At 44.4% G+C, this 22,058-nt stretch overlaps 1 protein-coding gene across 1 annotated transcript in view; it reads left to right on the top strand.

The window, feature by feature from the left end:
• PDIA5 (protein disulfide isomerase family A member 5) overlaps nt 1-22,058 on the top strand; it is an 828,396-nt gene that overhangs the window by 350,062 nt on the left and 456,276 nt on the right. The gene's annotated exons all lie outside the window — the stretch shown is intronic.

Raw genomic sequence — 22,058 nt, 5'->3', positions numbered from 1 at the left:
AGTCGAGGGTGAAGACAATCTCCCGCTCTCAAGCCCGGCCCTAAGACAGATTCTCTTTATGCTTGAAATCATCTAATAAGTTGAAGTATAAGTCGCAGAGGCAACACAATAATATAAAGTGGGACTTGACCCCATCTTGCCTCTTTTAGTTGAAAGATAAGTTTTGAGGGTGTGACGGTGCCAATATGTTTTTCTCCCAATCCCCGCTAGAGGAGTCGATTATGCAATTGATCCTGATTAACCGCTTGGTATTATAGCCCTCCGCATTGCTGAAGCAAGTCAAGGCCTTTAAAGGAGGCTGTACTGTGTATTTTTAGCACTTTTTGATCTCCCTCTGGCATTCCTTCTTGTCCAAGGATTCGCATGGGCCTCCAGTCAGGTTACCACTGGCAGATTTGTCCTCCAGTCTGTCTGAGCTTCTAAAGTTCACCCTGGGTCCTGCACTGACTTAAGTTCTGGTGCAGAGACCTATGCCAGTCCCTCTTTTATACTGACGTCACCGGAGGGGGATGCAATGCCGAATCCACTGCCCAACCCTGAACCAAATGTATCTTCACTCCAACCAAGTTCGTGCTCTGAATCCGTTCCAGCACACTCTGATTCAGACATTAGTAGCCACTGCTACAGTGTCTTCCTCGGAAGCCCCATCACCTTCTTAGTTTAGATTTTCAATAGAGTTTACCTCCTGGAGATGAGAGTGGTGATAATGGGGGAGATTAGTCCCTGCACTTCGATTACAGTTTATATATATGGATCTACAGGAGGCTAGTGGTGTTGATACATCCCCTAATACAAGTTAATTGTTACCCAGAAAGAGACTACTTTCTTTGTAGTGGTGATTCAATGTGCAGCTGATGTGCTGCCCGTACAAATACCTTCTGTTGAAGTTAAAACTAATGCTATTCTGGAAGTCTTGCAGCCTAGGCCTGCTTCCTCTGAGCCCTTATATCCATTCAGCAAAGCTCTCACTAACTTTGATGAGCACCTGGTCCAAAGTTGCTCCAGGTGTGACCCTGATTTTCTTACTTGGCATCCTACTCCAGAGAGATTTGTGGTTCATGCTTCCACTTTCCCAGTGACTCCTCCTGACATGCAATCAAAGATGAATGAGACATTAAGGAAACAAATGTTCTTGTTGGCCAGCCTGCCCTTGAAGTCAGTCACTACAGTTTGACTGGGACATGGCCAGAGAGACCTTGCTGACAGTTCTGGAAAACTTTAGGGCCTCCCTGGCTCCATCCATTCTAGATGGTAATGATGCAGCCAAATGCTTAGTTTGTGCTGGCCTGGATATGGCCGATTGCTTGGGATGGCCACTTGGCACCAAGGTGATGTTTGATTGCGATGTATTGAATCCTCTCTTCAGGGTTTCCAGAAAATGTCCACATTACAGCTATTGCTTTTTATGGGTCTTGCCTCTATGGTGGATAACTTGACTGCTCCTTAGAATGTTTAGGGAAAGCAGAACTACAGCACATTCTCTAGGTTTCTCCAATCTTGTAAGACAGTTTCCCCACTAGTTTTTGTCTATATGATGCTATTGTCACAGTAGTCGACCTAGTCTTTTTCGTAGTCGGGAACTGGGATCATGCAGGCACCATACAGGTCCTTTCCTGCAGCAACAGCCTCAAAGCTGCTTCAGTTTGTCCTTAGCAGTGTGTATATATCTAGTGAGTGGAAAGTCGAATCCATCACTTTCTCCTGTGATGACAATCCATCACATCTGACAGATTGTTCCTCCAGATAGGCCTGCATGGTTATTCCTTTCTATTCCTTTCTGACCCATCACAACTTCCTTCCACATCAAAGCGGATATCAAAAGTGCATCTTTCCATCTTGCTTCAGAAGGTGCAAGCACTGCTTTCCTAAGGAGCCATCAAAAGGGTCTCGTCTTTGGAGATGGGGATGGGCTGGTACTCCTGCTATTTCCTCGTGCCATAGAAGTACAGACGTCTCTGTCCTATTTTGCGAATAAAGCATACTGCATAAAGGCAGATTCAGAATACCCTTGATAGCCCAGGTTCTATCTGTCCTGGATCGATCTGGGTGAATGGATTGTGGCCTTCAACCTTCAGGGCACATATTTTCTTATACATATCCTGCACTCCCACAGAAATTACCTGTAGTTCAGTATAGACTAGGAGCATTTTCAATTTGCTGTGCCTCAGTTTGACTCCACAAGTGCTCTTAAGCTGTTCACGAAAGTGATGAGGGTGTACCAGTGCATTATGTCTATGATCCCAATGTTTAAACCCCAGTTTTGTGTCTTTGAGAGCTGTTCTAAGGCTTTGTGCCAGTTAGCCTCTGGCATCCTGCTCGTCTACCACACCAAATAGCAAGTATTGTGCTCTGCAGTGAAATCTGAAGTATGTGGGCCCAGCACCAAGGAAGCCTCTCAGATTCCATCCAAGTTTCAGAGGAGACTGCAGGAGATCTACAGTGGTGGCTGTCTGACTGCTGTTGGACCAGCAGCAGTCCCCTCTTTCTGCCCCACCCAAATCTGACGGAGGTACGAATGCATTACTGCTGGGCTGAGGAGGGCATCTGGGGGAGGTGAACATCACAGGACCCTTATCTCCAGTGGCAGTCCATCTACATATTAGTCTGTTGGAATTGCAGGACAGACGCATCCTGATTAATGCCTTGCTACCATCTACTATGGAAGGTTGGTGCAGGTGCACACAGACAGCACAGCTACAAAACGCAGGGTGGAATGTGGTCTGGGGTGCTGTGAAAAGACATGCTCCACCTCTGGAATTGTCTGGACCATTGTGGCATTTTCCGGATTGTGAACTACCTGGTGGGATTTTTTATTACTTATGAAAACAGTAGGTGAGGCGTTCAACCAGGGCCCTATCCACCTAAAATGGGGCAGCACCTTCATATAGACCAATGAGGTAACCCTTGACCAACACAGTATATGCTCCTTGTGGATGCCCTGTCCCACTTCAAGAAATAAAAATAATATATTTATTATTTTTTCAGTTAGACCCTTACCCAATCTAGTAGTGTCATGCTTCATCATTGGGTGTCATCCTGGCCCCTAAAAGACAGGATGGTCTCAGCCCTTTTCCTGGGAGCGCTTTAAATACATTATGTGACTGGGAATCTAAAAAACTAAAAATACCTCAACCAGACCTAGGTATCCTTTTATTAATGGCCTGAGGGGGGTATATGTAAACAGTTATCACTGGGAGCTTTGGATATAATAGTCCTCTGACCCTAAATTCATTGTCTAAATGTTTCAGGGCTTAGCCTGTGGCTTCTTAGGTCGAGGGCTTTAAGCAGGATGCACTCTACATTCAGTGCCCTGGTATTTTATATTGGAATTTATTTTTTTATGAGCAAGCAACTCTACCTTACATGCACTGTGAGTATTTTTTCACACCACATCAGAGGCCCACTGTTGCCTTTTTAGGGTAACAGTTCTACCACTTGAGGGTGAGGGAGCTTGTCCCTGTAGTCAAATAGTCGACAGGGGTACCAAGCTTCAGTATTCCTAGTATGGTCCCACTCACACCGAGCGAGACAAGGCATCCACATAGAACATATGCTGTTTTAGGCTAGGGATACCACGTTGGTCTTAGTTTTTAATTTTTTTTAAACCCAAGGGTGGGCGAGCTGAGTCTGTAGTGCCTGGCTGATTACAAATTGCAGTTGCGCCCTAAGGTGGCACAGGACAGTTTTCGACAGTTAGGAGAACCCTGGCTAGAACTTATGAGCATTGGAGTTTGCAATGAGGCTGTCCCTAGGAGATGCATTCCAGCTACAGTGGCCATAAGACTCCTTTGCACATTTCCTCTGCTGCCTCTCCTGCCCTGAACACTGACAATAAGGAAAAACGAGGCCCAAGTCATCCTAGTGTGTCCAGGTTGGGCAGGAGAGTGTGGTACCTAGAACGTGTGGGACTCAGTATCTGTTTCCAATCAGGCTACTGCTTCAGGAAGATCATCTGACAGAGCAAAGGGCAGGATCCTGCACCCGAACTTACACAGTCTACACCTCTGTGCCTGGGGATTGACTGGTGGCAGTTAACTGCATCTGATCTACCACCTGAGGTTGTGGATGCCATCCTTACCACCAGGATTCCCTTTACATTGGGTTCTGGGACAAATTGTTGGTCTTGTGTGGAGTCTGCAACACAAACCACATACAAGCTAAACTGTTGAATGTTTTATTGTTTGTCCTCTGTTTTGCTTATCAGGGTCTTCAAGTGGGCACTATTAAAAGTTATTTATCGTCCCTTTTAACCTTCTTGAGTTTTCCAGACCAACTGACCTTATTCAGATCACCTCTTGTAATGTGGTTTATTAAAGGTTTAACACACATCTTCTCTCCAACCCGTTTGTGATGCCACAGTAGGACCTTAACTTGGTCTTGATGTTCCTCATGTGCACCTCCTTCTAGCCCATGTGTAGCTGCTTATTGCATTTTTTGACTCTTAAGACTGTCTTCCTTGTTGCGTTTACTTCAGCTAGTGGGATGAGTTTGCTCCAGGCTCTTTTGGTATAACCGCTCAAACCACCTTCTTCCTAGACTAAACTTTGCTGGGGACCCGGGCAGCCTTCTTTCCAAACATCGTGACTCATTTTCATGTTGTACAGTCCATCAGTCAACTAGCATTCTTTGCCCCTCCTTGAAAGAATAGGATAGTCTCCATTGACTGGATCTCAAAAAGGCCTTAAGCTTCTTAATGGGACACATTAAAAACCATAATGTGTATGATCAGCTTTTTGTGGAGTTCTCGGATGCAAAGAAAGGCAAGGCGATGTTGAAAATGAATCTCTCATCTTCATTGAGATCTGTTATGCATTAGCCAAAAAAGCATCCTCCTTAAGAACAAATTTTCCATTCCACCAGAGCTAAGGCTGCCACCACTGCGTTGGTGTGTGGTACACCTGTCCTCCATAGCTGTCATTCCATGACGTGGGCGTTAAAACACACGTTCGTGAAATACTACCACCTTGACAATCAGGTCCAACAGGAAGAGCATTTTACCTGTTCAATCCTGCATCTTTTTGATCTAAGCCACTCCACAGACCTTCCACTTTAGGAGATACTGCTTTAGTATCTGTTCTAAAGCTGAAGAATCTGCAGTACTCCTCAAAAGAACAAGTTAACTATTTTCGGTAACACTTTTTCTGGTGGATACTCTAGCTATATTAATGTACCCCCTTCTAGAAATGGGCACTGTTACTTCCTGGGGTCTGAGATGTCTGGTACTAAACCACTTGTCTTTGATCCCATTGTTCCTTTTATTCTTTCTAGTTCAGTTGGTTATATTCCTGTCCAAAATAACGTTGTGAAGAGTATAGATAAAATGCTACATTTCATTTTTCTGCCTTTTCTCACATAGATCATTGCATGTTTAAATGCTGCAGAACATTTTTGTCCCTACTTAAATACTGAAGAAAAACATGGTTCAACTTTTGCCTATAGTATGCTGCTTATCAAAAAGGATGAGCCTTTGTCTTATGCGCATTGGTGTTATACATTTAATGCAGGTTGCATGACTCTTCATGAACAACAGCAGAATCTGTTGCCTATACTAAGTACACATTTTAGAGCCTTAAGAAAATGTTTGTGCTGACATCTCCAACCAGAAACTTAAGGTAACAAATAATGTTACCCTTGCAATGCAGTGTCGTCTGTGTAGTCCATGAGTATGCCTTCTCCATTATTAATGGTTCCGAAGACGACTATACAGATGATAGTAATGCAGAGTACCTTCAAAATTCGTCAGGGAGTGAATCGAGATGCACGTACAGCCATCCCACAAGCTCCTGATCATTTGTCCCATGGGGCCCCTATGTAATTCACCCCTCAGGTGACATTTACAGCATGCCAGAATGTATTGAAACTGTGATGATCAAATTTTTCAACATGATGGCGCGATTGAGTGCAGCTACTGAAGAGTTTTAATGCATCGTTGGAAGCTGGGAGTGGTTTTGCTGTCTGTTTGTGTTTTACCTCCGAATCTAGCTTATCTCACAGTGGTGTGTCTTGATTTATTGTCCAGGCCCACCAGATTCTTAATTGGTCCTTATATTTTTTCCAATACTGTAATTGTCATTTTCTAATATTCGAAGGAAACAGTTCAGTTTAAAACAGTGGAACCAAGAACTTCCTGTGTAATAATCTTTTCACAACACACTAGTTTGATTTTGCTTCTATGCACAAGATAATGCAGAAGAGTACGGTTGAGGGGGGAAACAAAAGTGACCACTCTTCAGAACCTTTACCTTTCCTGGTGCATAATTTAACCTTATGTTCCTCTGGAGTCTTCGTCTGGCTTTACAGGCTATGGGACATTTCTGACTCATTGAGATGGTATGTTTTTCTATAAAGTCTCAATACTGTAGCCACATAACCTATTTCCAGACTGTAGTCAGTCAGCAAGTCTGCCATGCTGACAGCTGTTCTTGGAAGGTAAATGTGTGTTCTCAAGAGGGTCTTTACAGGGTTCCTACCTGTCTTTAAGCTTAACAGAATGTGTTAACCATTGAGCCTAGAATCATTCTTTTGTCTTTTTGTCTATTCCTAGTTTGAGTTCAAGATCGAGTAGCTTTTGTACCATGGTAATGTGTAGAGGTTGGATCTGGCTTGATTGACACTTCTGGACAGATTCCAAATAGGTGATCTATTATGTAGGGAAGTCGACTTTGAAGAGTTATATAGCAGATCTAAAAAGAGATCAAAGGGACTTTCTGGCCTCAGTGTTATCTCTGGCAATCCCCTGCTCAGAGCAATGATATTGGCTGGGGGATAGAAATCTTCCATGGATCCTTCCCCTCACTGGCAGGCTGCTTATGAAATGGATTATAAGAATGATGAATGTAATTTCCCAGATATCATATTTCCATCTTCCAGATGCCCTGACCACTGCAGTTTTCATACCATTAGTCATCCTAGAATTTACCACACCATCATTGGTTCACAAATGGCAGTAGAGCGCGTAGAAAAATGTTCCTGGAGACTAGCTTGGTGTAAGAACATTTTCTATAACAGCAGCTTGTCCTTTAGGTAGGAGCCGACCCTTACCTACAGGAAAGGGTCATCACACTCACATGGAATGAGCTGAATAAATCTAAAGAGACCATGCACTATGATACAAACCAGACATCTGTGTAAGTTGGGTGAAGCAAGGTAGTTCGTGGAGCACATGAGTGGAGTACTGGTGAATCCAATGTGGTCATTACCAAGGCAGAGTTAGCTGAAAGGACCACTCTGGCTTTTAGCTTCGTATTTGAGTATGGTGTTGCTTTCGCATTTTCCCTTTCTCTATGCCTTTTCTATTCTGGCCGTCCCACCTTTACTATACTTTTTTAGATTTCTGTCTCTTTGAGACATGTATATACTTTGTGTGCTTCGGCCCACCAATTCGCTTCCCACATGCTTGTTCCATCATGGCTCTCATATTCTTTCCCCCCATTTGTCGATGGCATGTATTTGTCATGCCTCTTACTGTGTTTACCCCTCCCCGAGTCAATGGACCAATTACACTATCCCTCCACTTCTTTCATTTTAGGATCTGTTTCAGGAACTACTTTTTTCTTGTTAAAGAGCACCTAACGTGCACATGTGTTTTCACTCGCTCCAAGCTCCTCTGTGAACAGGCCTGTAAATCTTGTCCTGTCTCATCACATTTGCTGTGCATTCAAAGACCGAGGACATACGTCTGCTCTTTTTTGAGGGCGCCTCTTTTCTTTCTTTTTGTCCCCTAGCCATATCCTGCTGTGGTGCTTCACCCGTCCCACCACCCTCTCCCTCATTGATGCTTGTTGATGCTGTTTGCATCACATTTTATGAGCTCTGCCCCTTCCTACAGACATTTGTAAATTCATGAAATGTATTTTCTTAACACTTTTTAAAAACGTTTTTTCAATACACTCTGTCCGACTGCATCATAGGACGCCCTTTCATTTTCAATGGATTTGCAAATTATGAAATCAATTGCCTAACAAGCCCACATTATGCATTATATTCAATTACTATAATGCATTTAAAATATCTATCCCCAAAACAACTTGCACAATGGCTACAGCTGATGACTTATGGAATTTATAAAAATAACGTTGGATTTTTGGCATTGGATTAACAACATGTGATCTTGTGAAAATTGGTTTATGGTTTTATTCCTTTTCAAAATGTGCTTTGTGTGTGCAGCATCCACCACCAAAGGCGCTTTCTTCCTGTTTGCACCATCATCTATGCTTCCTCGTCATCGGTGCATGCTTGCATATCTCCCACACTGAACTCTCCATTCTATCAGTCCCGCCCTTTCCAAGGTAAAACTCAGGCTTTTTAGCACATTTGCTTTCGGCAGTGGCAGGACCTTGCTGCAGAGCAGGTTAATCTCCTTCATTATGAAGCACTCCTTTGAACCAAATCATACCTCTTTTATACTGTTGACCAGGTCCATCCCAGCTGTTACACAACTCTAAAAAGGGCTAACCACCGAGAGATACCGCCGCAGAACTCCACAAACAGTTTGTCTTGTTTAAAAAATACATATTACTGCCTCTGACATTCTGGTTTCTTCTCCCTGGGAAAGATAAGTAGAAGAAAATGTACAGCCTCCACTTTGATTGCACAACATTTTCTATAGCCTGTTGTTACGCATGTATAACGATTTAAATTCTCATGGTAAAACACTTGAAGGGAGGGGAGTACAGAGAAAGGTGTGTTCTCGCATCATGATTTGCCTTAGAGTGAGAATACACAGATTATTGTTGCTTAAGCAGGGGTACTGCCTTGTAAGTAAGCAGAGTTGGCACAGATGCGGAAGGAACATATGGAACAATATACATTAAAATCAATTATTTTAAAGTACCATAGCCAAGACTGAATACAGTGGGAATAGAAACACTGAGACTTCTGCTCTTGGGTTATCCTAAGTAGCTTTGTCAACCGTAAAAAGTAACACCATTTCAAATCCAAACGAAAGATTTGCATTTTTTGCAGATTGAGTCCAAGTTTTCAACACAAATACATCTTCTGGTTTATTGTGATGCATTGTGCACGGATGACATGGTACCTGATCTGAGACAGAATGTTCCTTCCACTGTCTTCTCTCGCTTGTTGTTCCTTACCTGTGACTCCCACCAACAACACCTTCCCACCCGTGCCTCACCTCCACAAAAAACAGAAAAACATTGACAAAGCAAAAAGATCTCATGTAGGCACGACCTATTGGCCTTGCCAATGCTTCTTTCCTTTTCTGACTTTCTTGCTCCTGGGTCAATGTCTGATAATGAAAAATAAGCCTCCTGCCCTCAACAAACATTGGCAAAGCCAGTAGATCTAGCTTATGTGAGCTATTGGCTTTGGCAATGTTTCGTAGCCATGCTGTACAGCAGCTCAGATGATTAGCAGTGTGGCTAAAACGGATTTTAAAAAGTACAATGGAAGGGCAATTGGCTTTGTCAATGTCTTTTAGCCATGTTGTATAGCCTCATGGCTGCTGTGAACTGAAAACTGGGCAACAAAGTGCTGTGACGGTACTATACAACATGGCTGAAAGACATTTACATTGACAAAGCCAGTCACTCTTGCATTGCTGAGACCTATTGTTTTTGCCAATGCTTGTGCAGGTCCTGCTAGCACTAAGGGACTTTATAAGGCTTCATAGAAGTTCCCTGGCAAGCAGACTAAGAGGACAAGATAGGATATACAGGTGGGGCACATGATGATATACAGCATGCCTGTTTTTAGGTCGAGCACAGTAGCGCGCAAGCACTGCTTTTACGACCTGTTGGTATGTAGTTCGGCTATTAACCATGCCCACTGCTACCACTCGTTGGTGGGCTTGCCCTTCAAAATTCCTTTGATGACATAGGTAAATGGTTTATGTTTGTCCCTCCTTGGGTACGTTTTGTTACGCCTTGGCCATCACCCCTGTTACATGGCTAATTTCTCTTCTGCTGATAAGTTTGACTGCGAGCAAACTTATTTTTCCTTTTGTCTGTCTCTTCGCGTTGATGCTCATGGCGGCCATGGCGCTGTGAATTGGCTCTCTTATGTGAAACTGTTTTACTTTTAATTTTCAGTTTATGTGGCAAGAAAAGTCAGGTTAGGAGCTTACAACGCGAATAGCTCTAACTCTAGAAAATGCAAGACCCATTGCATTGTAGATGCTTGTTTCTGTATGTGTGCGTTTAAGCCTGTATTTGGGTAAATGAAATCAACAAGCGCATCTCAGGCCATTAAAGCTGTCATTCTGTGACTGCAGCTCCGGACCTTAGCGTTGTAGTGTTGCGCCCGTGAAGTAACGGGAGCACGCCCACTACCAAAGGGATGCAATAGATAGGGGTGTAGCACAGGCAACCCCCATCCTGAAGGATACATAGGTGTGGCCCACGGGTAACATGCAAGAGTTAATAAAAGTGGGACCGGGATGGAGGTGAGGTCAGAGAAGGAACAGGGCGTAGAGGGAAGACCTGCACCTCCGGCTCGAGCGCCCTGGCAGTAAACTATTTTGAGTGTCCTGGTCTTAATTACGCGCGCAGTGCGGTCCCTGATGCAGGACACAACACTGGCAACGAAGGTGGGCAACGCCTACCTGCACGGAGCAAAGCGACCGCTCAGTGCTGTTGCGGTGCTCGTGCCTCTGCCACGCCCACCTCCACGTGGCGTGGCGGCCGCTCGTTGACACCCAGCCCGTGGAGTCTGTATCGTGGCCCAAAATTCTGCAGAGCAGGCATCCAGGATCCTGTGGGGCTCATGAAATCGCCATCTGAATGCCGGTACGCCCCCCCGCCCCAGCCTAAAGAAAGGCCTGCCCGATTGCTGCCTGCAAACCACCGACGAGCCCCCCCCCCCCCCCCCCCCCCCCCCCCCCTTGCTGGCTCGATATAGCACATCCACCTGCTTCTTGGACAGCTGTAAGCTGACAAACCATGCCCCCAAACCTCATCTTACAGAAACAGTGCACTGATTCTTCTTAAAGAGACAGCCCCCTAAAGAATAAAGAAGGCCAACTGCCAAAGATACTAGTTACTAACCCCTCAGAGGCCACAAGATGAACTCAGTACCCCCCATTGAACCTTTTATAGTAGAGGGGGCCCCGTCCACACAGGCCTCGCGATGGAATGAGTGGGTGGAGCATCTGATGTTCTATTTTGAAGCCACAAAAACTGAAGATGACCAAAAAAGGGCGGTGGTGGTATACGTAGGGGGAAAAGACATCTACCGTGTATCAAAACAATAATTGAGGCGGAACCAAAGACACACTTAACACTCATTGCAGCGTTCCGGGCACACTTCGCACCCATGGTCAACGTTGATTATGAGAGATTCATATTTCGACAGGCTCACCAAAATACTGACGAGTCCATTGACATCTTCTGCATGAGTTTAAAGGAACTTGCGGCTATGTGCGCATTCCACAATGAGAATGACGAGATCAGAGGCCAGATTATTCAGGGATGTGCATAGTCTAAACTGAGAGTACGTATCCTCGAAGAGTCAGGGCGTTCCTTACCGGACATCCTCACAATGGGAAGAACTAAAGAACTATCAAAGGCGAGAGCGTCCCATATGGAAGCTGCCCTCCAGACCCAAATCAAGGCGGAACAGGTGGCAGCAATGAGGCTGACCTCCTCGAAGCCAAGGTTGCAAAAGCCCCCACAGTCAAAGAGAACATGTGGAAAATGCGGAGGAATGAACCATCCCCTTGCTAGTTGTCCTGCCAAAGGAAAAAAATGCGTAGGGTGCGGAAAACCTAACCACTTTGTCAAGGTGTGCCGGTCAACAAAAGGCACAGCCGCCCAAACCACAGTAAACACTGCTATTGAAGCACAATACCATGGCAGTGATATGGATGATGATAAGGAAGAGATACAAGTAGTTTATTCACTCTTTACCATTAGCATGGCTACACATTGACATGAAAGATTGCCCATGTGCCAAATACAAGTGGCCGGATGTCCAGTACTAGTCATAGTGGACACTGGAGCGTCCATTAACATCATGGCACAGACGACATACCAAACATTAAACACACCTCCGCCTCTAACGCCAACACACGTCAGAGCGTTTGCATATGGTCAAGTGCGACCACTGACAATGAAAGGGAGGTTACGTGCTACTGTGGCTCATGGATCTCAAGAGACAGAAGCATACATCTCTTTAGCTGAAGGACAGCGAACTCTCCTAGGGTGCCACATTGCAGAAGCCTTAGGCATTGTGACTTTCACCTTTGAGATATATATGGAGTCCCTCAGTGACATTCTAGAGTCATATGCCCATGTTTTCGAAGGTATAGGGTGTTTAAAGAATAAAGAAGTCGCACTACACATTGACAGATCAGTTCAACCAGTGGCTCTAAGACACCGAAGGATAGCGTTTCACCTCAGACCCCTAGTGGAGAGGGAATTATGCTAACTAGAATCTGCAGGCATCATCGAGAAAGTGAATGGCCCTACACCATGGGTATCTCCGATTGTGGTAGCGAAAAAACCCAAACCACCTGGAGAAGTTACGATTTGTTTCAATATGAGACTACCAAATGTGGGTATAAAGCGTGAACGACACATTACACCCACCATCGACGATTTTATAGGAGAACTAAGTGAGGCAAGGTGGTTTTCAAAACTCACCCGTTGGTCCTGGCAGAGGAGTCCAGGTATATTACAACCTTCTCCACCCATGTTGGACTTCGCCGCCACATGAGACTGAATTTTGGAATCTCAAGTGCAGCAAAGGTTTTCCAAAATACTATACAAGAGCTACTGAGAGACTTGAAAGGTGTCATTAACGTCAGCGATGACATCCTAGTCTTTGCCAAAACCATTCAGGAACATCATGACCAACTCAGAAAAGTTCTCCAGCGCATTCAGGAGTCAGGCCTCACCCTGCACAAGGAAAAGTGTGAGTTCTTAAAAGAAACAGTACAATTCCTTGGATATACTTTTTCATCAAATGTCATTGATCCTGGAAAAGTGACGGACATCAAGAACGCTCGTCCCCCAACGACGGTAACCGGAGTCAGAAGCTTCTTGGGTATGGTGAATTACTGCGGTCGCTTCATAACAAAACCTCAAGTCACTAACCCAACCTCTGAGAGACCTCACAAAAGCTACAGCAACCTGGTCCAGGGGCCCTGAACAAGAGACTGCTTTTCAAGCAACGAAAAAAGCACTGTCATCAGACACTACACTAAGATACTTTGATCCCCAGTGAGAAACTTCCATTGCCGTAGATGCCAGCCCGACGGGGCTAGGGGCCATACTCCTCCAGAAAGTTCAGGCTGATGACTGGGTCCCTGTTGCTTACGCGAGCCGCTCGCTGACAGATACTGATAAAAGGTATTCCCAGATTGAGCGAGAAGCGATTGTCATCCACTGGGGGTGCAAACACTTCCACCTGTATGTGTATGGGCACCCATTCGTTGTCACCACGGACCACAAACCACTAATACCATTGTTCCAAGACACTGCGTCCAAACCACCTCCACGCATTGAAAAGTGGATGCTCCAGTTGCAAGAGTACAACTGCAAAGTGGAATATCGCCCAGGGGTAAACAACCCGGCAGATTATCTCTCAAGGCACTCTAGACCTGCCACCCCGGTCGAAGAAAGTGAAGCCCTCGAGACAGAGGAGTACGTAAAGTGTGTAGCAGAGAGATCCCAACCTCTACCTATCTTGATGGACACCATAAAACAGGCCACGGAAGCGGATGATAATCTCCAGAGAGCGATGCACATGGTGAAAAACAACAACTGGCGTGCTGGACCGAAACAGTGGCAATCTCTCACTCCTGAAGCACGAATGGTCATGGAAGGGTTGCACAGAGTACAACAAGAATTGACAACCAGTGAAGACGGATGTCTACTCCGAGGCCACAGGTTAGTGATCCCTTCCAGCCTCACTAATCGAGTAGTTCAGCTCGCGCATGCTGGTCACCAAGGAATGGTGAAAACCAGAAGCAGACTGAGGACGAAAGTATGGTTCCCAAGGATGGATGAGAAGGTAGAAGAGTTGATACGTTCATGCCATTGGTGTCAAACAACTGGGACGCCTAATGTGCCGATCCCGATAGAGACAGAGAAACGACCTCACAAGCCTTAGGGATCAGACAGTCTTGATTTCGGAAGCTTAGCCAATGGGGGATCATCTGATGGTCATGATTGATGACTATTCTCATTACCCAGAAGTAGAAGTAGTCCGAACCCTGACAGCGTCTGAAGTAATCCTGAAATGTTTGCCACTCATGGATTGGTGGAAGAAGTTAAGACTTACAACGGATGACCATTTCATGGAAGTGAGTTTGCAGAGTACTTAAGATCCTTAGGTGTCATGCACAAAAAAAATCGCACACCGATGGCCTTAAGCCAATGGAGGGGTCGAAAGATTCATGAGGCCATTGAACAAAGTGGTTCGGATTGCAGTGGCTAAGAGTGAAACGGCAGAAAGAGCTGTATATTCCTTTCCTCGCGACTATCGAATGACACCCCACTTCACCACCGGAGTAGCTCCTGGTCACCTGTCAATGTGTCGAGTAGTGACCGATGTCATACCGCATCATGAATCGTGGAAGCACGCCCCTGTCAATGAAGGGAAGAAATACGACAAAAGGAAACGATCAAATGACTTGGCGAGCCGTCACAGGAAAGCATGTCCATCGGATATTCGAGTTGGAGACTCTGTAGTAGTCCGAGACAGATTCCCAGGGAGGAAGTTCCGTCTGCCATTCGAGGACAAACCATGGACAGTCACTAAGCGCCAGGGTTCACTTGTGGGGGCAAAAAGAGTATCTGAAAAAATTGCGCAGAACATATCCTGGTTCAAGAGATTTCACTCTCCAAGAGAGTCACCCGGTGCTGACCTAGAACAAAACATCCCGGCGACAGAAGTGGAGGAATTCGGGGAGGACTATGAGCCCCAGATTGATCTGACTAGCCCGAACCCAAACACTGAAAGCGTACTACAGAGACTCGATAGTGACTCAGTCACAAACCCCAGTGAGATGGGGTCATCTAAAGGAAGACCGTGCCAGTCGAGATATCACCTAAGAAGTAACCCAGCGCCCTCCACAAAGCTGTGTGATTTCCTGGTATAAGTTAATTAATGCTGCAAATTCTATATCTCGTATGTAATTTACTTATGATTTTGTTTGTGTAATTTTGGGAGGGTTGTAGTGTCGCGCCCGTGAAGTAACGGGAGCGCGGCCACTACCATAGGGACGCAATAGATAAGGGTGTTGCACAGGCAACCCCCATCCTTAAGGATACATTGGTGTGGCCCACGGGTCACATGCGAGAGTTAATAAAAGTGGGACCGGGACGGAGGTGAGGTCCGAGAAGGAACAGCACATAGAGGGAAGGCCTGCACCTCTGGCTCGAGCGCCCTGGCTGTAAACTATTTTGAGTGTCCTGGTCTTAATTACGTGCGCAGTGCGGTCCCTGACGCAGGACACAACAAGCGCCACCTTTACCCCCGTACTCCGGGAACTAATAGTTTGCCCATTGTGATGGCAAAATAGAGCAGTAGTGTTTTTGCCATTTCTAGCATCCCACTCTCACTTCAGCATCAGATTTCAGCTTTGTAACCTATAAGGACGAAAGGAGAAAAAACGGTTATAAAGAAGACGAAACCGGCATAAAAAAGTAATGGGCGTATAACACACGCAACCTGGGTAACTTCTAGCGATATAGTATAACGCTTCCGTGGGGTTTCTTTATCACAGTACTATATCAAAACTCGTAAGCAGCACTGAATTTGAGCCGGGGTGGGGCCACTGACACTCATTTTTGGAGACCGGCACCTATTTTCTCTCATCCGACATTTCCCGGGAGTAACAGAGGGAAAAACACAAACGGGATAGAAGGAGAAAGAGAAATTCGTAAAACTCCCCCACAAAGGGAGATTACAGAAACTTGCACACTTCAGATAGGGGCGGGGCATGTCTGACAGTGGATTAAAGAGAGACGAGGTAGGTTGAAGACTACACAGCCTCGGAATTCAGCGCTCTAATATTTAAAGCGCTGCCCGCCGGCTTGTGAGCAGCGCTATGAGCACTGACGCTCAATATCTTGCAAATTAAGAGCAGTCCTCAAGAGTTAATCAGCCGATCCGAACATCTTCAAACAAATGTACCCAAGAAGCCCCTCTTTGTAATCGGAAAGATTGTGTAATCTTATTCCCATTTTTATTTCACAGTCAACCAGCATTGAATAGAGAATAGTGCAGATTGTGAGGTGCCAAAGTATATGCCCATCTCATCAGGACATAAGCCATCTATATGTGAGTCCAAAAAACACAAATAGAAGAGGCCCCTGGGAATGTGTAACCAAAGTTACCAATGTTATAGAGACTGTGCCACAAATGTCCCTATACTTCATTCATGAACACACATTAACAATAATTGGCAATACCACTACATCCCGCATTTGCCAGAGTTACAGCTATTGGTGTTGCTTTTACTCGTGTTTTAGTTTGGAGTGGAGTGGATGTATGTGGTGTTGTGTGGAATTATGTGGGTTGGATTGGATTTATTAGTTGTGGATTTGTGGGTGGTGTAAATTGTGTGGTTAAAGTGGATTTGTGTAGTGGATGTATGTAGTATGATGGATAGATAGGGGTGAGAGTTGTTTAGAATAAATATCAGTAAGTGTATACACCAATATATACTGATGTCAAGATATGCTGATGTAAAGATACATCAATATTAAGGTATGGATGAACTGATGTGAAATTATGCTGATTTTGAGATGTGATCTGGGAAAGTTATGCCAACTTCAGCATACAGCAACAACAACAGAATATGCTGATGTGAAAGCCTGAAAAGGTTGTAGTGCTGGCTCCAAAATTCACTAAACAACACTGGACGTCTGCGTGTGTGTGTGTGTTTAGTTACATTATGGATATATGTATTTAAATTTATATTATCTATCAAATACAGTGCACGCGTGCCATTTATGTTTAATACCCTTCAGGTGCATATTTATATTTGCAAATTATACATCTATGGGAAATAGATGAACTTTCAGAGATGGGTGTTGGAAAGACAGTGCGTGGGTACATGGTGGTTGTATGTAGATGGTTGATGGAAGGTCAGTGAGTAGCTGAACTAGTGGAGGGATTTGGGAATCTGAAGGACAGTGTGAGAATAGATGGACTGACATATGGAGGTATTTGTTGGAAGGGCAATAAGTGGACATATGGATGGAAGTGGATGTTGGAAGGACAGAAGGGTGGGTTGAAGGACGAGCGTACAAATGGATGGATAAATAACATAAAGCTGGTGTCTGTGTCTTAGTATATAAGTACTGGTAAATTGATAGCCAATTTGACACTCTTAGGAATAAAAAACGCAGGAGGACATGAGCACCGTATCAAAGCTAGCAACAAGGCACCATAAGTAGAAAATGGATCATGCTGCTGCAGAATAAATCAGATTAAATGGGTGCAGCGTTTCAATAAATTTAAAACAAATCGTTCTGTAAAAAGCCGATAGAGCTGGCATGGTGCAGAGTGGAATTATATGGAGTGTAGTTGTTGTATGGTGTGGATTTATGTGGAATGGCATTGTGTGGAGTGGCACGGATTGGAATTAAGTGTAATGATGTTGAATTATATTGTGTGGATTGCAAGTATGTGGTGTGGAGTGGAATTATGTGGGTTTGGGTGGAATTGTGTGGCTTTGAATTGTGTGGCACTGAGCCGAGTTATGTGTAGTGGAATTATGTGGATAGGAATCAAGCGTTATTGAGTGTAGTGGAATTATGTTGAGTTGGGATTGTGTGTCATGGAGTGTAATTATGTGGAGTGGTATTATGTGTCGTGGAGTGGCATTGAGTGGAGTTGAATCATGTGGCATGGTGTTGCATTGTATGGCATGATGAGGAATCATATGGCATGATATGAACTTTTGTGGTGTGTATTGGATGTATGTGGTGTGTAGTGGAATTGTGTTGTGAAGTGGAATTATGTGGTGTGAAGTGGAATTGTGTAGCATTGCATTTGGCAAGGGCAAGTAAAGTGAGTCAAAATTAGTGAATTGTAAGCGGGATAGTACTTCCGTCAGTTATGTATAAGAATACACTCCTCCTGAACGGCCAGTAGGGCCACATACATTTTATAGCACATGAAAATGCTATAAGTCCCATGCAAACACAGCGCTGTAGGTGCATGTGTTTGTTCAATACTGAAATCAATCTAGGCTTAGGAAGACAAAAACGTAGCATGACGTGCACGGAGTCCCAACTAGCAGCAAGATACCATAAATACAATTTGGAACATGCTCATGCAGAATAAACCATATTACTATGTATGCAGCATTTAGCTAAATTTGCAACAAACTGTGCTGTAAAAAGTGGATAGAGCTGGGGAACTAATGTTTTGTACAAGAATAACCTATGTGAGTAGCTATTGGTTATAAACTGCTGGATAAGCAAGGAACAAAGCCATAACTTATATGGGAGTGAAGTGGTGAACAAAAACGGTGCCTCTAGCCAGATGGTTGGGCTAGGCAAAAAATAAACACTTTTGAAGTTGTTATATTTAATAATCTGCAGCTCCTAAAAGACCAGTAGGGTTGGGGATGAAGCTCTTTGAACTATAGTTAAATCCTAATTAAAACAAGCAGAGCCAGAGCATCATGTCCTAATTCCTAATGTGTTACTGGCTGAAAGGAAACATGCATGCGCATGTCAGAACTACTAGGAGTGGAGATGGGGGTAAACAAAGCGACGTACTCTGTGCCAGTGAAATGTCTGCTTCGGGCCAATGACCAGAAATAAAATATCTGTGCACAGTAGACATGTAATTTATAGCTTAAATGTCTTAATTTTAGTTCAATCCTCCTAAAAAGGAATCTTTGTAGGGCCACTTGGTGTTTTTATTAGCACTTTCATTAACAATGTAACGCCACATAGCCTAGAGATAAACCTAGTGCTTCCCGACCTTAATGCCTTTCTTTAGAAAGAATTGTATTTTCTTTAAAGCTACGTTATCTGTTTGAGCACATCCTGTACATGCCTCAGCTTGACAGACATTAACAGCTAGTTGCTTACCTTTCCCTCGGCCCTCAGCCTATGTCCTTAGCAGTCAGCACACAGGGAGAAAGGCCAGCCATTGTACCCTGGGAAGAGAAAAATAGCCCAGCCTGTGCCTTTGTTCTTACTCTGTGCCGGCTTCTCCAAAGCAATTCCGTATCAACAATTCCTCAGCAAGAGCCGTGGATGGCGGACGAGGCTTTTAATTCCACTTCCACTGATGTCAAGAAGGGACAGCGGCGACAGCTCCCCAGAAGCTTGTCACTGTGCCCATGCAGACAGGATCGCAGGCCTACCTCTGGAAAGGGAAAGGGCAGGGAGAATGAACAAGCCGTGTCTTGCAGAACAAAACAAAGGCGGGCAGGCAGAGGCCATATTTAAAGATAAAGCGCGGCGAGCTGCACTGATCAAGATAAAGCACAGAGTGCGGCACTAATAAAGGGAAACACACCAAGTAAAAACAAGGTCACACTTGAACCTTTCGCAAGGGAAATGCTGTTTTTAGTAGCATTCAACCCAGCCAATTATTTTATGGTTTTTGTTCCAAATTGACATCCAGTTCTGATTTTACAATGAAATTATCATAAGAGAAACATGGTTCTGGAAGTCCAAAGTCATACTGCTTGGCCATGCTGCCACTGAGGGAGCATACTTATAAAGAAGGTGGGTGAGGAGAGGCACCTCAGCAGCAGCGGTGGATGCAGCAGCTCTCATGGCGTGCCGGTGCTTGGATCCACATGCTGCTGCTTGAGGAGCCTGATCATGAAGAGGGCGGGCGAGGAGAGGTGCCTCAGCAGAGGCGATGGCTGCAGTGGCTCCCATTGCCAAAGGCTTGCAGGGGCTCAGGTCCGCCTCCCGGCAGTGTTAGCACCAGAGGGATTAAAAATTAGATTGGGATTTTACAGCCAACAACTCTTAAAAGCACGATCAGAGGCAAAATTGAAAAATCACAGCGCTAACATATAAATACCAAATAAAAAGACGGGCAGGAGGTAGTGGGGTGATGGCGTCGCACAGTGAGACTAACTGAATTGCGACAGGCACTGACACGAACAGGAAAAGCAGCGATGAGCGGGAGGTGGTGGGGGACGACACTGCGAGCTGTGTCCAAAGAAATAAGCAAGGAAGAAATAATAAAATAGTCTCTCCAAGAAAGAAGTGCAAAAATACATAAGTTGGCCCCTCCTCCCTGGATGTAAATGAAAGTCCAAAAGGAGGGACAAAGAGGAAGGATTGCCCATTAGAAAGAAAGTATTTTTAAAGGACCCTGACATAAGCAATGGATGGAGTTGAACTCCACAAAGCATACACAACAGGTCGCTAAGTGACAGCGCAAGCGCTGTCTAGGCTTAACCTAAAAATGACTGAAAGTGTTATTTTCCATATTTTTTTGTGCTGATCTGGGCATTGAATCAAAACTTCTGGGGTCACGCACCTTAGATTTTATTTCCTCTGGCAAGAGATTGCACTGATTCGCCCCTGAACTTTAATTGTGGCCGCATTTCTGTTTTCAGCTGTATGGGTTCCGACTGTTTGAGCCGCATTAACCATCACTTATTGCGGCCCTCATGCTTTTGATCCCAACACGTGTTGGGGCAGAGAGGACTGGGCGTGTTGTGTTGCTAGTCTTATGCTCTCTGTCTGTGTGGCATCTCTCTGTTACAATTAGTATCCTAAGGTGCTCTGTTTGTTACGGTCCTGAAGCAAATGCATTGTGAAAGTAGGATCCTAAGGGGGCTGGGAAAGCCCCACTTTTTGACTCTACCAAACAGAAGGCGTCAGCGGCTTTTGCTCATGTGTGGAAGGGTTATGGCTTTAAAACGAACCTATAACAGGTGAGTGACCAACTCCTCTACAAGTCATTTGACCAATGAGTAAGTAAGTAAAACACAGGTTTATTAGTTAATTAAAACCATAAAACTTTCCTTCCACATAACCATTTAACAGAACAATTTTAGTGCAAAAAGGCAAATACAGTTCTTCAGCTTAGGGTGAAATGGTTAGTGAGTTTTTCTTCCACAGAAAGATTTTAAGAAAAGAACATACTAGTGCTATAGATATTAATAATGGGGCAACAGAACAATCTTATTGTGGGAAGATAAATACAGCGCCAAATAAAATCCTGTGTTTAAAATGAAAAATTATATGAAATGTCCTTCCACCAAGAAATTTAAGGAGAACAGTAGCAGACCAATGAAGCATTGGTAAAAATAGGACAAAGTGGGAAGAGGCCTTCTATCAATTTTATTTGCCCCTACTTAAGTCTGATTGTTGATACCGGACTTTATTACGACACAAGCTAAGCAACCCTGTGGACTACCTAGGAGCCTTCCCTTCTTTAAGATGTTCAAAGCGGGTTATAGGGATTTCGCTATTGTTTCCGTCCTCCCTCTGTCTTGGTTATTTCGAGAGGCTGTGGTTTTACGAGTGAAAATTTCTAAAAATTGAACCAGTCTAATGTTCAATATTGTGTTTCGAGGGTTAAACGCTGCAATTAGTGCTTGTCTTCAGGATCTAATTTTTGAACCGTTAAATTCTTTTTTCAGCTAGAGTCTCCTTTTGGCCGCCAGGGCTGGACAGATGCAGACCACATGCATCAAGTTTTCATCTGCTAGATGACAGACGGCACTCCTGGGAGTCTACTTGCCGCTCCTTCCATTTTGGCATGAGGTCTAAAGTAGGGACTTCACCTAGCCTAAGTCTGAGAAAGGATTGCTTGATTTTCCGTGAGTAGGAGCCAGCCATAAGTGGTGATTCTTTAAATGTTTTGTAGGAGTTAAGGATCAACCAACTATGCTCTTTTTTGGTCAATGAGATCTTATCTTCTAGCCAGCTCTGTAATTTACTCGCTTTATTGAAAATGGGGATGGGTGGAGACCTGTTCCATACCTCATCTAAGTTCAAAAGACTCTTACTTAATTCTAGGTATCTTATGTAGTTGGAGTTCCCTCTTTCTAGGATAATTTCCTGCCAGACTAGATTGGCCAAAGATCCTTTTGAAGCGCGGCTTAATTTGTAGCAGCATTTAATGTATGCCGCTGGTCAGGCTAACGACTGTTT

The sequence above is a fragment of the Pleurodeles waltl genome, chromosome 3_1, assembly GCF_031143425.1.
Source record: "Pleurodeles waltl isolate 20211129_DDA chromosome 3_1, aPleWal1.hap1.20221129, whole genome shotgun sequence".
Classification (NCBI taxonomy): domain Eukaryota; kingdom Metazoa; phylum Chordata; class Amphibia; order Caudata; family Salamandridae; genus Pleurodeles; species Pleurodeles waltl.
The sequence above is the reverse complement of the archived record's forward strand: the minus strand, read 5'-3'. Positions and strand labels throughout refer to the sequence as shown.